Source organism: Octopus sinensis, linkage group LG2 (genome assembly GCF_006345805.1).
Source record: "Octopus sinensis linkage group LG2, ASM634580v1, whole genome shotgun sequence".
NCBI classification, from domain to species: domain Eukaryota; kingdom Metazoa; phylum Mollusca; class Cephalopoda; order Octopoda; family Octopodidae; genus Octopus; species Octopus sinensis.
The window spans coordinates 181,675,533-181,689,865 of NC_042998.1; the positions used below are offsets into that span (position 1 = coordinate 181,675,533).

The following is a 14,333-nucleotide window of genomic DNA, read 5'->3' on the forward strand; positions in this document are numbered from 1 at the left end:
TACGGCTGGATGCCCTTCCTAATGCCAACCACTCCATGAGTGTAGTGGATGCTTTTTACGTGCCACCGGCACAGGTGCCAGATGGGGCTGGGTGATGAGCTGGCAGAATCGTTGGCATGCTGAGCAAAATGCTTAGCAGTATTGTAAGTGGAATTATATAGAAACTATATGGAAGCTTGTATCACAGAATCATCACACGGAATCAAGTATGATTTGATAGAATTTACCACCTTTTGCTAATTGATTTTGCTGCAGTAGCAAACAGACATTGACAACCTCTCATCCCCCTTTTCTCTTGATCCAGCAGAACATGGAATGTGGTGACAAATTGTGTCCTGGCTCAAGGAGACAGTGTGCCACCAGGACCAGGAACTGAACATTCGACATTTGAGATATATCAGTATATAACATATAACTGTCAATCTGTCAGTTACCACAAGTATTCCAGTTGATCTGATCAATAGAACAGTCTGCTTGTGAAATTAATATTCAAGTAGCTGAGCACTCCACAGACACATACATCAACCCCAGTGTGTAACTGGTACTTATTTAATCGACCCCGAAAGGATGAAAAGCAAAGTCGACCTCGGCGGAATTTGAACTCAGAACGTAGCGGCAGACGAAATACCTATTTCTTTATTACCCACAAGGGGCTAAACACAGAGGGGACAAACAAGGACAGACATAGGTATTAAGTCGATTACATCGACCCCAGTGCGTAACTGGTACTTAATTTATCGACCCCGAAAGGATGAAAGGCAAAGTCGACCTCGGCAGAATTTGAACTCACAACGTAACGCAGACGAAATACCGCTAAGCATTTCGCCTGGCGTGCTAATGTTTCTACCAGCTCGACACAGACACATACCTATTTCTTTACTACCCGCAAGGGGCTAAACACAGAGGGGACAAACAAGGACAAACGGATTAAGTCGATTACATCAACCCCAGTGCGTAACTGGTACTTATTTAATCGACCCCGAAAGGATGAAAGGCAAAGTTGACCTCAGCGGAATTTGAACTCAGAACGTAGCAGCAGATGAAATACCACTCAGCATTTCACCCAGCGTGCTAACGTTTCTGCCAGCTCGCTGCAGACACATACCCTTAACATAGTTCTCAGGGAGATTCAGCATGACACAGAGTGTGACATGGCTAGCCCTTTGAATTACAGATACATCTCATTTTTGTCAGCTGAATGAACTGGAGCAACATGAAATAAAGTGTCTTGCCCAAGGACACAACATGCCGCCAGGAATCAAACACATAATCTTACGATCATGAGCTGAATCCCCTAACCACTAAGCCATGCACCTTCACATATAACATATACTGTTAATAAAATGAGTACCAAGTATGGTGTCAATTTAACCAACTATATTTCCCCTATAAGTGTAGAAAATCATTCTTTTTTTCATAATTCTGAGAATGTTAGAGACAGCCAAGACAGTAAAGTAGTGCTATGCTAAATGATTACCTTACACAAAGACACTACACAATACTTATCATAACCTTTCTCAGGGGTGATTAGTTGGCATTGAATTGGATAATCAATCATATAACAGTTATAATTATAGAATAATTAAATTCAAACTACTAATAGACAACATGTTAGCATCTGTAATCTGTGCTTATAGCTCACAAGTAGAATTGACAGATGTGTAAGATGACAACTTGATTCTGTGAGGCTCTTTTTGTACAAGCTAATACAAAAATTGAAGACAAGAGTATTGTCATTATAGCTGTCGAATATAATGGTCGTGCTGTGAAAGTGGCATGCAAGAAATAAAGTCAAATCAACTTCAGAAAGCCAGCCAGCCAGTCAGCTTGTAATCTAGCAATCAGGTGGGTGTGAGAGCCAGATTAGCTGTGTACCAACTGGAAAATTAAACTATGTTTGGATATGAACACTGTATGTGTGTGTGTGTATGTGTGTGTGTGTGTGTGTGTGTGTGTGTCACTATAGATTAGTGGGTAGTGACTTTATATAGCAGACAAAGTAGATATAGAAGCAAAATATAAATAGAAAAAGAAAAGTATAGAAGTTAAGTTTACTGTGTTAAATGAAACTTGGGTAATTCATATTACACTTGGAAGGAGAAAATATAGAAATGTGATAGAGGACAGTTGGACATTCCTATGAGGCACTTTGTTATTTGAATGGAGCAAAGTGGAACGTTATGAAATAGTGCAATGAATAGCTATTAGAAAGAGCTGAAGAATGGAAGTTGCATGGGAAGGTGTATTTAGGTTGGAGAAAATCTGAGAGTAGATGGTGCTGTGTATTAATGTTCTGTACTGGAGGCTCAATGGCAAGAATTGTTCAACAGGCCGAAAAAACAAATGTGGAGAAGTATGTTTGATTGAATTAAGATATTATTGAGGATTTCAGTAGTAGCAGGAAGTAAAAGACAGAAATGCTATTGTGAGAGATTTTTGAATGATGAATGTAGTTGGGATAGCAAATGACTAATCTAGGTGGGCCCACCAGAGGAACCTGCTATTGAGGTCTATTATAGTTATTGAAGACAATAAAAGATATAAAAACAAGGAAAGTAGCAAGTTCATCCATGATGGCTGCTGAGATATTGAAAGCATAAAGCCATGTCAGTTAAATTCTAGTTGTGGTCTTCCTTAATCAAATTCTTATTGCTTAAACCCAGATCAAATCAGATCCTGTAAGCTCGTGATCAAATATACACTCATCATGCCTTTTGAGACTTGATCTTTTGGATTGAGTTTCAAAAATATCTGAAGGTGTGTTAGTACTTAGTGGACTCTTGAAATGAATTCCATAAATTACTTGACTGCTTACTAAGCATATTTTATAGATTCCATTACTTAGGTGATGTAATATCAGTTTCAGTACAGGAAACATCAAAAGATTTTAATGATTTGTTGTCTCTTGTGACAACTAAGAGTTTCTTATATATTAAATATAGACTGTTTGAAGCATGTGTACAACATATGAGGCTGCTGGGAATAAAACATGATTGTGGAAGATATATGGAGGAGGGGAGGCTGGATTGTAATCAGATGTGATAAGTTTCATTAGATGTGATATGTCAACCTGCATGAAAGGTTCAGTACTAGTAGTTAGATATTAAAAACACCATCAAAATGTATAGGAAAGATGATTACACTACTAGGGACACACGATGGCAATAGACTATGAGTACTGGGTTAAAAAGTACCATGTACTATCAGTGAACTCTTCCTGTAATAGAAGAAATGTGAGGTAAAATTTCAAAATACTAGGACTCAGGAAATGATGTAAAACTGATATGTTAGGTAACATGATCTACAGGAGCACTTTCCAATTCATGTCTGCATGGAAAAATAGATTTTAAAGTAATGGTGATTTGGTCCAAATATGCAAGTGTCTGAATTTACAATTTCAGAATAGAGATACAGGAAGACGGTGTATTTAAGCTTTCAGTTAGTTTCGAGCTAGTGTCAACAAAATAATAATAGACGACATATTGCACAATGTGTATGCAAATTGAGAAATATTGCTGACCAATTGTTTGAAGAAGTTAGACTAAAGCACTAGACTATTCAGGTTGTGGACTCTATAGTTTAAAAATATAATAATGTATGTATTAGTCAGCATAATTTTTTGTTCATCACAGAGCAAAGAGAAAATATTGGATATGTCAACATTAGTTGAAATATTACCTTCAGTGTCTTTTTTGTGTTATAAAAATAGTTACAATAGCACTGACAATAGAGCTGTCAGAGCTTTCAGATGAGGCCTTCATTCATTTCCAGTGTGTCAACTATCTGGATCAGAGATAAGGAACATATTTTAGTAAGGGTTTGAGAATCTGTAAGAACCTAATTGTATTGGGAAAAATAATAGTGCTTTAATTTTACAAATTCAATGGTATGCAATTTATATTAAATTATTGTTTTTAGCCTTAACTGTTTTCTTATGAATTGCAAGTCAAATTTCATTTATAGATGAGTACTTCAACCCTATCCAGGATAATCAGGAAATTATTTTCACTTCATATCATCATCATCGTTTAATGTCCGTTTTCCGTGCTAGCACGGGTTGGACGGTTCGACTGGTGTCTGGGAAGCCAGGAGGCTGCACCAGGCTCCAATCTGATCTGGCAGTGTTTCTACAGCTGGATGCCCTTCCTAACGCCAACCACTCCATGAGTGTAGTGGGTGCTTTTTACATGCCACTGGCATAGGTGCCAGGGGAGGCTGGCAGCGGCCACGATTGGTTGGTGCTTTTTACGTGCCACCGGCACAGAAGCCATGAACAAAGCTTCAGATCAAAGAAAAGGACCAAGTAAACTTTAAGAGTACTCTTGATGACAAAATCAATGTTAGAATATCTAAAACTACAAGTGCTTTTGGAAAACTTTCCCATTGTTTGTGGGATAAACATGGTGTCGGTCTGAAAACTAAAATAAGTGTATACAAATCTTGTATTTTGAGCACACTTTTGTGTGGGAAAGAAGCATGGACTCCCTACTACAGACTTATGAAAACAAAAATTGAAACATTTTTCATGTGCTATCTCTGCAGTATCTGCAACATAAAATAGCAAGATAAGGTATCAAATGTCAAAATTTTAGAAAAATGTGATATTTCCAGTATTAAAAGCATGTTCTTGAGAATTCAGTACAGATGAGTAGGACATGTTGTTTGAACAAAAGATGATCACACTCTAGAAATTCTTTTGTATGGCCAGCAAGTGGAGGATATCATGGTAGGATGACCTATCCTTAGGTATAAGGTTAAGTTGAAGCAGTCACTAAAATCTTTACAGCTTAATTTGACATCTTGGAAAAGTTATTGCCTAGATCAATTTGCATAGCATAAAATGTGTGATGATGCATCAAAACAATTTGAGTTGAAGAAACAAAACAATAAAAGAATTATATCCTGCAGTCAAAGGACACACTTGCTCAACAATCCCAGGCAAAATTAAAATCATCAGTGACTACATTATGACTTCATAGCAAAATCCGTACCTGAACTCAAATTACATTCACACAACCATCACAAATAGATGCAGCTTCTTTAATTTCCAATCCTTTCCTTCAAGCACTCATACATCAAAATCAACAGGAGTGATCATTATTATTAGTAGTAGTGCTATTGCTATTATATTAGGTCAGTGCACTGTTGGAACTGTTTGTGTTGGAGAAAATACCTTGTGGTATTTGTTCTTGTTCTAGCTCTTTACACATCTCTTTCCTCCATACAAACTCAGTTATGGAAATGTATATGTGTATGTGTATTTACATATATATGTATAACTGCAAAATTGATGAAGAAATATAAAAACAAGACAAAAACTGGGTGTAGTTATTAAGTTAAAGCTCAAGCAATATAAACAGTCTTTGATGTTTTAAGTTAAACCATTTTCATGAAGTAGAATGAGAGAAATCTACCAACTCCCTCTCCTGCCTTAACTTCATCTTCTCCTATCCACACCCTTATAACAAATACTCCATCATCCCTTATTAAATTCCACTTCATTTGCCAGTTCTTTTGCAGTGACTGTGATTTCAAGACAGTCTCAACACATAGCCTATTTTATTCAGCTCACATACAGCCCAAGCCACCAGCACCTGTGAAGTTAGCTACATCTCTACCCTCCCTACCTTGCTTTCCCTCTTGACTATCATCTTTGAATGAACAGAGACAATGGAGAGCAGTGGGGACTTCCTTTTGTCTTTCAGGGTATAAAAGCAACCTCCCTAGTGCTGGTACTATGATGAAATGCACCAAATACTCCATAAGGTAGTTGACAAATGAGGAGAGATATCATATTATCTAGAGGACACTTCATTCTTGAGAAGACCGATGATATGAGACTCCGTGCTTGAGAAAACCTGTGATATGAGATCCTAAAAGCATATAGTTTACATCTATGCCCCTGCACCCAATTTGTTCCTTCAAGCCTTCTTAATAACCAATGTTTATAACACCTGTCCCTTTTTCACTCCTGTAACTATGACACTATTTCGTCATCGGCTATGGTTATTTGAGAGCAGAAGTGCACATTTTCTGTCCCACCCTTTTTTTTCCCTCACAGTTATCTCTCTCTTTGGAACCACTCCCTTTGTCACACATTCCACACTTCCAACATCATCCCTTACCACTTTATTTCCACTGAAAGTCCCTTTCCCCTGAACACCTTGTCATATCTACCATCAACACCTTCATTTAGTCTATAACCACCCCTATGTGCCTTTGGCCTCTTTTCCTGTCATTGTGCATTTTTCTCTCTTCATACTTCTCATTACGTCTCTATTTATCATGTATCTACAGTTTTATTATACTGTAGCATCTCCCTAACCCACTCCTATTTTCTTTACTTTTTCCAAAACTAAGATTCACAATTTTCACCTCCACCCATGTTCACTGCTTTCACTTTTATTCTTATCTTTGATCATCTCCTTTCACACTCTTGCAAACTTACCCACCCAACCTCCTTTGATTCTTTGTCCCTTTTCTCTCTTTATCCACCTTCTCATACCTTAAAGGTATTCCTTAATACCTCATCTCCACCATCCTTTCTCTCCTGCTGAGGTAGCCATGTAGCTCCTCTGCAACAAGACACCTGTTCCTGTTCCTCATATTTTAGACTCTCAACACCTTCCACAAAGCCACCTTCCCCAATACTGCCCCTTCCCCAACTCTGTCAAGGGTCTTGTCTTGAAAGTTACTTGGTAACCTCATTGGTGTTGGTACCATGGAAAATATACAGGTTACATTCTATAATGTTATTTGTGTTAGGAAAGGCATCCATTCATAAAAAATCATGCCAAAGCAGACACTGCAGCTTAGTGGTGTCCTTTGACTCATTGGATCCTACTAACCTATTTAGCATAGAATATGAACATTAAATGTGTGTATGTGTGGGTGTATGTATGTTGCTAAATGTCAAGTGAATGAAAACAGGAGTGTTCAATACTTGCTGTTGAGGATATGGTATTTAATGAAACTCAAGTTATTGAGACAACTCTCAGCTTCAGTTTCAATTAAAACATATGTCTGCTGCATAAATGAGGGTATATATGCATATGTATATGCGTATGCCACCAAAAAGCTCTGAATAGGTGCGTCCTAAAGAAAAACAGATTTGCTTTTCAAAATCTGTGTCAAGGAGAAGATTTTTGAAGATTAACAATCACAAAATATAATTTGCTACAAGAAATAACTTAACTTCCAGACTGCCGACATTGAATGTCTCTAAAAGCTGCCATTTTAAACTCGTGATTACCTGGATGTGTGTGTGTGTGTGTGTGTGTGATGTGTCTTATAACTGTCTTTCTATCTACCTCTCTCTTTCTCGCTGTGTCTTTATGCTTTTTCTCTCTCTATGTATATTTGCCACACTCTCACTTTGTATGTCTCTCGTGCATGCTGCATATCTCTCTTTTGATATGAGATGTAATGCAAATCAGTCATTGGAGACATGCAAGTCTATGTGCCTTTCTCTGTCTATCTCTGTATTTTAAACTTTTCTCACTATAATCTCTCCCCTTCTATCTATATATATTCATCTTTCTCTCTCTCTCTCTCTCTCTCTCTCTCTATATATATATATATATATATATATATATATATATATATATATAGGGTTATCCCATAAATAATGTGTTTTTTTTATACTTCTTTTATATACAGCATTAATATTCTTCACACTTTCCATTGTGTTGTTGCCTTTATTGAACACATAAAGCAAAATATGCCGAATATGCTCCTTTGTTATTTCCATTATAGCTTTGAAAAAATAACTGTTAAAATCGAACTGCACTCTTCAAAACTTGCACCAAGAATAAGGACAAGGTAAAATTGCTACCTGCTTTTATAGCAAGCTGATGCAGGGAGTCTATCCTGTCCCCCTCTGACTTTTAGTTCATGCAATTGAAAAAACTGCATTATTTATGGGATGACCTAATATATATATATATATATATATATATATATATATATATATATATATATATATATCACGCTGTGTTTGTGTATGTTTGTATATGTGTGTGTGTATGTGAGTGCATGTGTATGAGGAAGTTCATGAGGTTGACAAAGTCACCTCACAAAAGCATCAGCACAAGCTCAGGAGGCACAAAACATCAGTAGAAAGTTCAGGAAATATCCAAACTGAGAAGGAATATGTAGATCTGATGATATGCGAACATGAGTCTCTGTCAAACAGGCATAAGATTTATTGATTAGATTATAAGCACAGACGAGCCTCCAATGTACACACTCTGGAGACTATGTCCCACTTCAATTCAAACAACTTCAGTTTCCAGTGAGTCTTAGTTTTGCCTAAAACCTTCAACAAATCACAAGCGGAAACATTTTCAGTTGCCAGTTTACACCTTGAAGAACTCTGCTTCACCCATGGTCAGCTTTGCATTGCATGTTCAAGAGTAGGAAGTAAGAAATATATTTACATCTATGCACCTGATGGAGAAATAAAAAATTTCGTTTATCAAGGCATTTATAAATTACCCCGAATAATGTAGAAATCCACCCTGATCAAGAGAGCTATCTATCAGAAAAGACATGGTCAGACATGGAATAAAAAAAAAATGAAAATACAGACATTTTATTGTGAAAATTGCCCAGCAATGATGGGCTACTCAGCTAGTATATATATATATATAAATATGTGTGTGTGTGTGTGTATTCAAGCATTGGGCTTCACAGAGACAATGTGGTTGATGCTGGTGTCACATTATTGGCACCTGTGCTGGTGGCATGTAAAAGCACCTGTTACACTCTCAGAGTGGTTGGCATTAAGAAGGGCATCAAGCTGTAGAAACCATGCCAAATCAGACTGGAGTCTGGTGCAGCGCCTCTGCTTACCAGCCCTGGTCAAAGCTTCCAGTCCATACCAGCATGGACAGAGGACATTAAACAATGATGATGATGAGATATATATATATATATACTCTTTTACTCTTTTACTTGTTTTTGACTGCGGCCATGCTGGAGCACTGCTTTTAGACTTATTCTTTGTAAGCCCAGTACTTATTCTATCGGTCTCTTTTGCCGAACTGCTAAGCGATGGGGACGTAAACACACCAGCATCGGTTGTCAAGCAATGCTAGGGGGACAAACACAGACACACAAACACATACACACACATACATACATATATATATACATATATACGACAGGCTTCTTTCAGTTTCCTTCTACCAAATCCACTCACAAGGCATTGGTCGGCCCGGGGCTATAGCAGAAGACACTTGCCCAAGATGCCACGCAGTGGGACTGAACCCGGAACATACATACATACATACATACATACACACACACACACATGCACACGCGCACACAACTCCTTATGGGCATCCATTTACCATCATCCATATATTTTATTCAATGTGCAAAACATTCTGTGATTAAGTTATTTGCATTTTACATATTATTTTTGTGTATGTGTTTTTATAAATCTCTCTACTCTGTATGTGTATTTATGTAGCCATGTCTGTAGCGTGTCTGTATTTCTATAGATTTCATTCCTATGTTTCTTAGTGTTTCTTTCACCATTTCACATGTTTGTGTGTGTGTGCATTTCTGTCAGTGTGTTTCCAATGTGAGTGTATTCTGGAGCTGTTTCCAGTATATGTGCATGTGTTTCATTAGCTGTCTCATTTAGTATGTATCTGTTTTCTTTGGCTGTGTCTCTAGTGTGTCTGAGTGTGTATTGTTATGTATGTATTGCTAGTGATATTGGCTTGAGTGTGTGATGTACATACACACATATATGCGTACACACATGCATATACACAATCATAGGCACACTCACACATATGCATATGTTTTCTTGTATTCTTGTCGACAGTTTATTGTAGCATCTGTGGTAAATATGAAGACATTTATCAATTATCAATTATCAAATTCAATATTTTGTTTAAATTCTAATTAATCTGCAGGTTATTTGACTATTTATTATTGGCAGCCATAGTTTTTTGTTTATTTTTTCCCAGTCAAAATGGCTATACACTCCTTATTTAAAAGTTCAATATCTGAGTACATTTCAGCAAAAGTAATGTACAAATTAATTGTGAAAACAATATATATATATATATATATATATATATAACTAGTGATTTCATTGGCTGTTCATGTGACACAATAGCAACATTTGTTCAATAATACCAGTGTAGTGTTAGTGCAGAAAGCAAACCCAGGTAAGATGCTGTCTAGTTTGGAGTTGCATCATTTGAGATCCAATCTTTGTAGAACTAATTTGAAAATTTCTAAGTTCAATTTTAATCTCTTAATCTTTATATACACTGACCTACTACTGGCTGTGCTTGTTGTTTAGCCCCATGTTGACCTTGATCAGGCAGACATATAATTAAAGCATATCAGCCATGACAATGAGACTGTAGATATGCGATGCATTACACATATATACGTGTAGGGGCCACAAGTTCTACAAGCTCGTCAACCTACATAAAGTCAAGGAGAGCTACTCCTGCTAGCTGCCCTCTAGGAGGATCCTGCCTCTCAAGGCCTGTAGTCTACAGAGCCACACTCACATCATCCAGTGACATTGCAGCATGAAAGCCAATGATTTCAAGGGAAGGTACATACAGCACATGCACGCACTTAGATGCAGCTCTCCTGTCAAACCATCTAACCCATGCCAGCACAGAAAACAGATGTTAAATGATGATGATGATATATATGATATGTGTGTGTCACACACACACACTTTTAATATATGTCACCGGCATTATTGAGGTAAGGAAAAAATTATCAACGACACCACTAATTGACACATTTGACACATTATTAATTAGCATAGTAGCACAGCCTGGAAAAAATATGGATTACATGGAGAAATGCAAGCAAGAAAAATAATATTCCTAGGATTATAAATATAGAAAAGTACAGGACAAATTATAACACTTGGAAAAGTTCAGAACAAGTTATTACACCTGGTAAAGTACAGAACAAGAAAATTTTACTTAAAATATTGCAGCTAAGGATAAAATTTGAATATTAAAGAATATTTGATTTTAATTTACAAAGTAACATTATAATTAAAAAAGGTGTCGTCATTTTTTTAAAATATTGACACGCTAAAATACTTAAAAAATGAGAGCCAGAAGTACCAATATAGCTTAAAGTTTTATGCAAAATAGAATAGTATAGTATATATGGTAGGCAAATTCATAATGTAAAAAATAGGCATTGGGTCAAGACTAAAAATGTGAAAACTTGGCAGTAACTTTTTCATCATTTTATAACATACAAATAAATTATTCATACATCCATTTTTTCTCCATTTTCTTTTCCCTTCAATATTGATAATATATACATATCCAAACATACATATATACACATATACATACATATACACATATATACATATATATGCACACACACACACATACACACATTCTTGAATGTTAATGTGTGTTAGTGTATAAGTATATAAAACAGCTGTTTGAAACTATGTTATAGATATATGCTATGAACACAGTTATAATATTACTAACCAACAATACCAACAAAATATTTTCAACACACGAAAGTGTCTTCTTAGTGCTGTATTGTTAGTAATAAATAGATATTATTTGAAAAGCAAGTCACACACCTCCTAACTCTATGACAAAGCATTTTCATTTTCGCTTCTGACAATGCTCATTAACTAAGTCTATCCAGAGCAAAACAATTCACATTTCCTCCATGCCTGAATTTCACCAAAATTTCTTGCCTGCAAGTAATGACCAGTTTTCATTCAATCTCCAAAATGTAGGTTTATGTTTTCAAATATGTAAGCTTGTGTGCATTATAATGTAAGAATTGCATACACGCACACACACACACACTCACATTACACACACGTGTGTGTGTGTGTGTGTGCATGAATGTGAGTACAATTATTCCTTTTAATTTCTTTTTTATTTCGTTTGTCAATTTTGTTCTTTGTTTTTGTTTAATTTCTTTATTCATCTTTTTTCATTCCTTTATTAATATTTTTGCAAAATTGGAATATAAATTAATTTCTATCACTTTTTCTAAAGCTGTTTGGTCTTTATTTTTGTTGCTAATTTAATACTTTATAATAACACTATTCATTCATTACAAAACAAAAATATCAGAGAGAAGTAGATCCTCTGTGAGCATAAAATGTAGTAATAGAGGAATAGTAGACCCCTCTGCCTCCACTTACAAAAATCCATTCTGTACACTGAGAATGGTGGCATGTAAAAATATGCCATTCATTTAAATTGTCTATTCAATATCATTCGTAAATCTATTAAAGTTTTCTATACAATTCAATAACTTTCTCCATACCATTCCTGATAAACTACTTTGTACTTATTCGGATATTTTCACCAAACAATAATTCCTTGCTTCAATGAGCAAAAGTGCTCAATTTCCAATGTTAGCTTTCACTGTCTTGAGTGGCTGCCAATGAAATTGTATTTCATATTGCCTGGTTTATACCTGTATTTAATGGTCAAAGTGTGTATGTTTGAACAGTATACATCTGTGTACAACAAATCACAGGTGTAGGCATGACAGTATGGTTAAAATGTTCACTTCCCAACTAACATGGTTTCATATTCAGTTCTACTACATGACTCCTTGAGCAAGTGTTGTCCACTATAGCCCCTATCCAACTTAAACTTTGTGAGTGGATTTGGTAGAGGAAAAGTGGAAGAAGCCTACTTATGTGTGTGTAGTGGGGTATCTCCTTGTCTTGACATTATATGATAGTTGTAAAGGGGAATAATTGTCATACAAGTGGTGTCATCTGTTTCCAGTCTTCCATGGAAATATTTCTGACTATGAGGAAATATTACTTTACTTGGAAACAGGCAAGAATTGGCAACACAAAGGACATCCAGTTAGCAAATTCTGACAGAGCCATGCAAAAAGATATTAAAATGATGTTTGTAAGAAGCTTGCTTCCCAACCACATATTTCTGGGTTCAGTCCCACTGCGTGGAACCTTGGGCAAGTGTCTTCTATAGCTTTGGGCCAACCAAAGCCTTGTGAGTAGATTTGGTAGATGGAAACTGAAAGAAGCCCATTGTTTTTATATACGCATTTGTGTGTCTGTGTTTGTCGCTCCCCCATCACTTGACAACCAATAAAACCAATTAAATAAGTACTAGGTTTACAAAGAATAAGTCCTGGAGTTGACTTGTTCAACTAAAAGCAATGCTCCAGCATGGCCGCAGTCAAATGATTGAAACAAGTAAAAGAATAAAAGAATAAGGAATAAATGAATTGGAGATTGTGAGTAAATGATGCCACTTACATGATGGTAACACTCTTATACAAACATGAAATGCTGTCAAGATGGACACTCACATACAACTTCAGTTTCCATCTACCAAATCCATTTACAGCACTTTAGTTGACATAGGACTATAGTGGTACTATGCTGTGAGACTGAACCCAAAGCCATGTGGATGGGAAGTAACCTTCTCAACAACACAACTATGTCTGCACCTAGAGATACTGAAGAAAAATTGACCTGCCAATATATTGACTAACAACAAATCAAACTGGCAATGAATTTACAGATGATGAATTGACTTGTCAGTGAATTGATCAATGATGAATTGTCTTAGTACTATATATATATATATATATATATATATATATATATATATATATATTATAGTTTGCATGTCTGTGTCCATAGCAATTCAATAAATCAATAAAATAAATATTAAACTGAAGTTCTGAAGTTGATAAAATCAGTTAAAATCCTTGAAAGCTGTGCCCCAACAATACTGCAATTTGATAATAAAAGTCTGTAAAGAATATATAAAAAATGCCTTCCCTTTACTCATTTCCAAATAGCTCTACACAAATGGTACAGAACTATGTTTCTCAGATTTAGGACATACGCAAGCATTCTGCTACATTTTCCGAGTGCATAATTATTTGTAACTCTCTTTGAGAATGTTTGACAACCTGCACAAATCAAGACAATGCTTGTGCAATGAGTGTATAAATTGAATTAATTGCTGTATTTACTTGCTTTCAGTAACTGTACTGTTTTTTATAAATAGTTTTTACTACCTTGCAAGTATTGCATTTGTATCCTTGGATATTTTAGCATAAAAAGCACCTGCACCCATTACACTCTCGTAGTGGTTGGCATTAGGAAGGGCATCCAGCTGTAGAAACTCTGCCAGATCAAGATTGAAGCCTGGTGCAGCCATCTAGTTCACCAGCCCTCAGTCATATGTCCAACCCATGCTAGCATGGAAAGTGGACGTTAAACAATGATGATGATGATGATGATTTCAACTATTTAGCATCTCATTCAGAGAAAACTCTATTTATGCTTCTTACGT

At 36.0% G+C, this 14,333-nt stretch overlaps 1 protein-coding gene across 2 annotated transcripts in view; it reads left to right on the forward strand.

Moving 5' to 3' along the window:
- Positions 1 to 14,333, forward strand: part of LOC115232556 — a 133,867-nt gene that overhangs the window by 37,936 nt on the left and 81,598 nt on the right. The gene's annotated exons all lie outside the window — the stretch shown is intronic.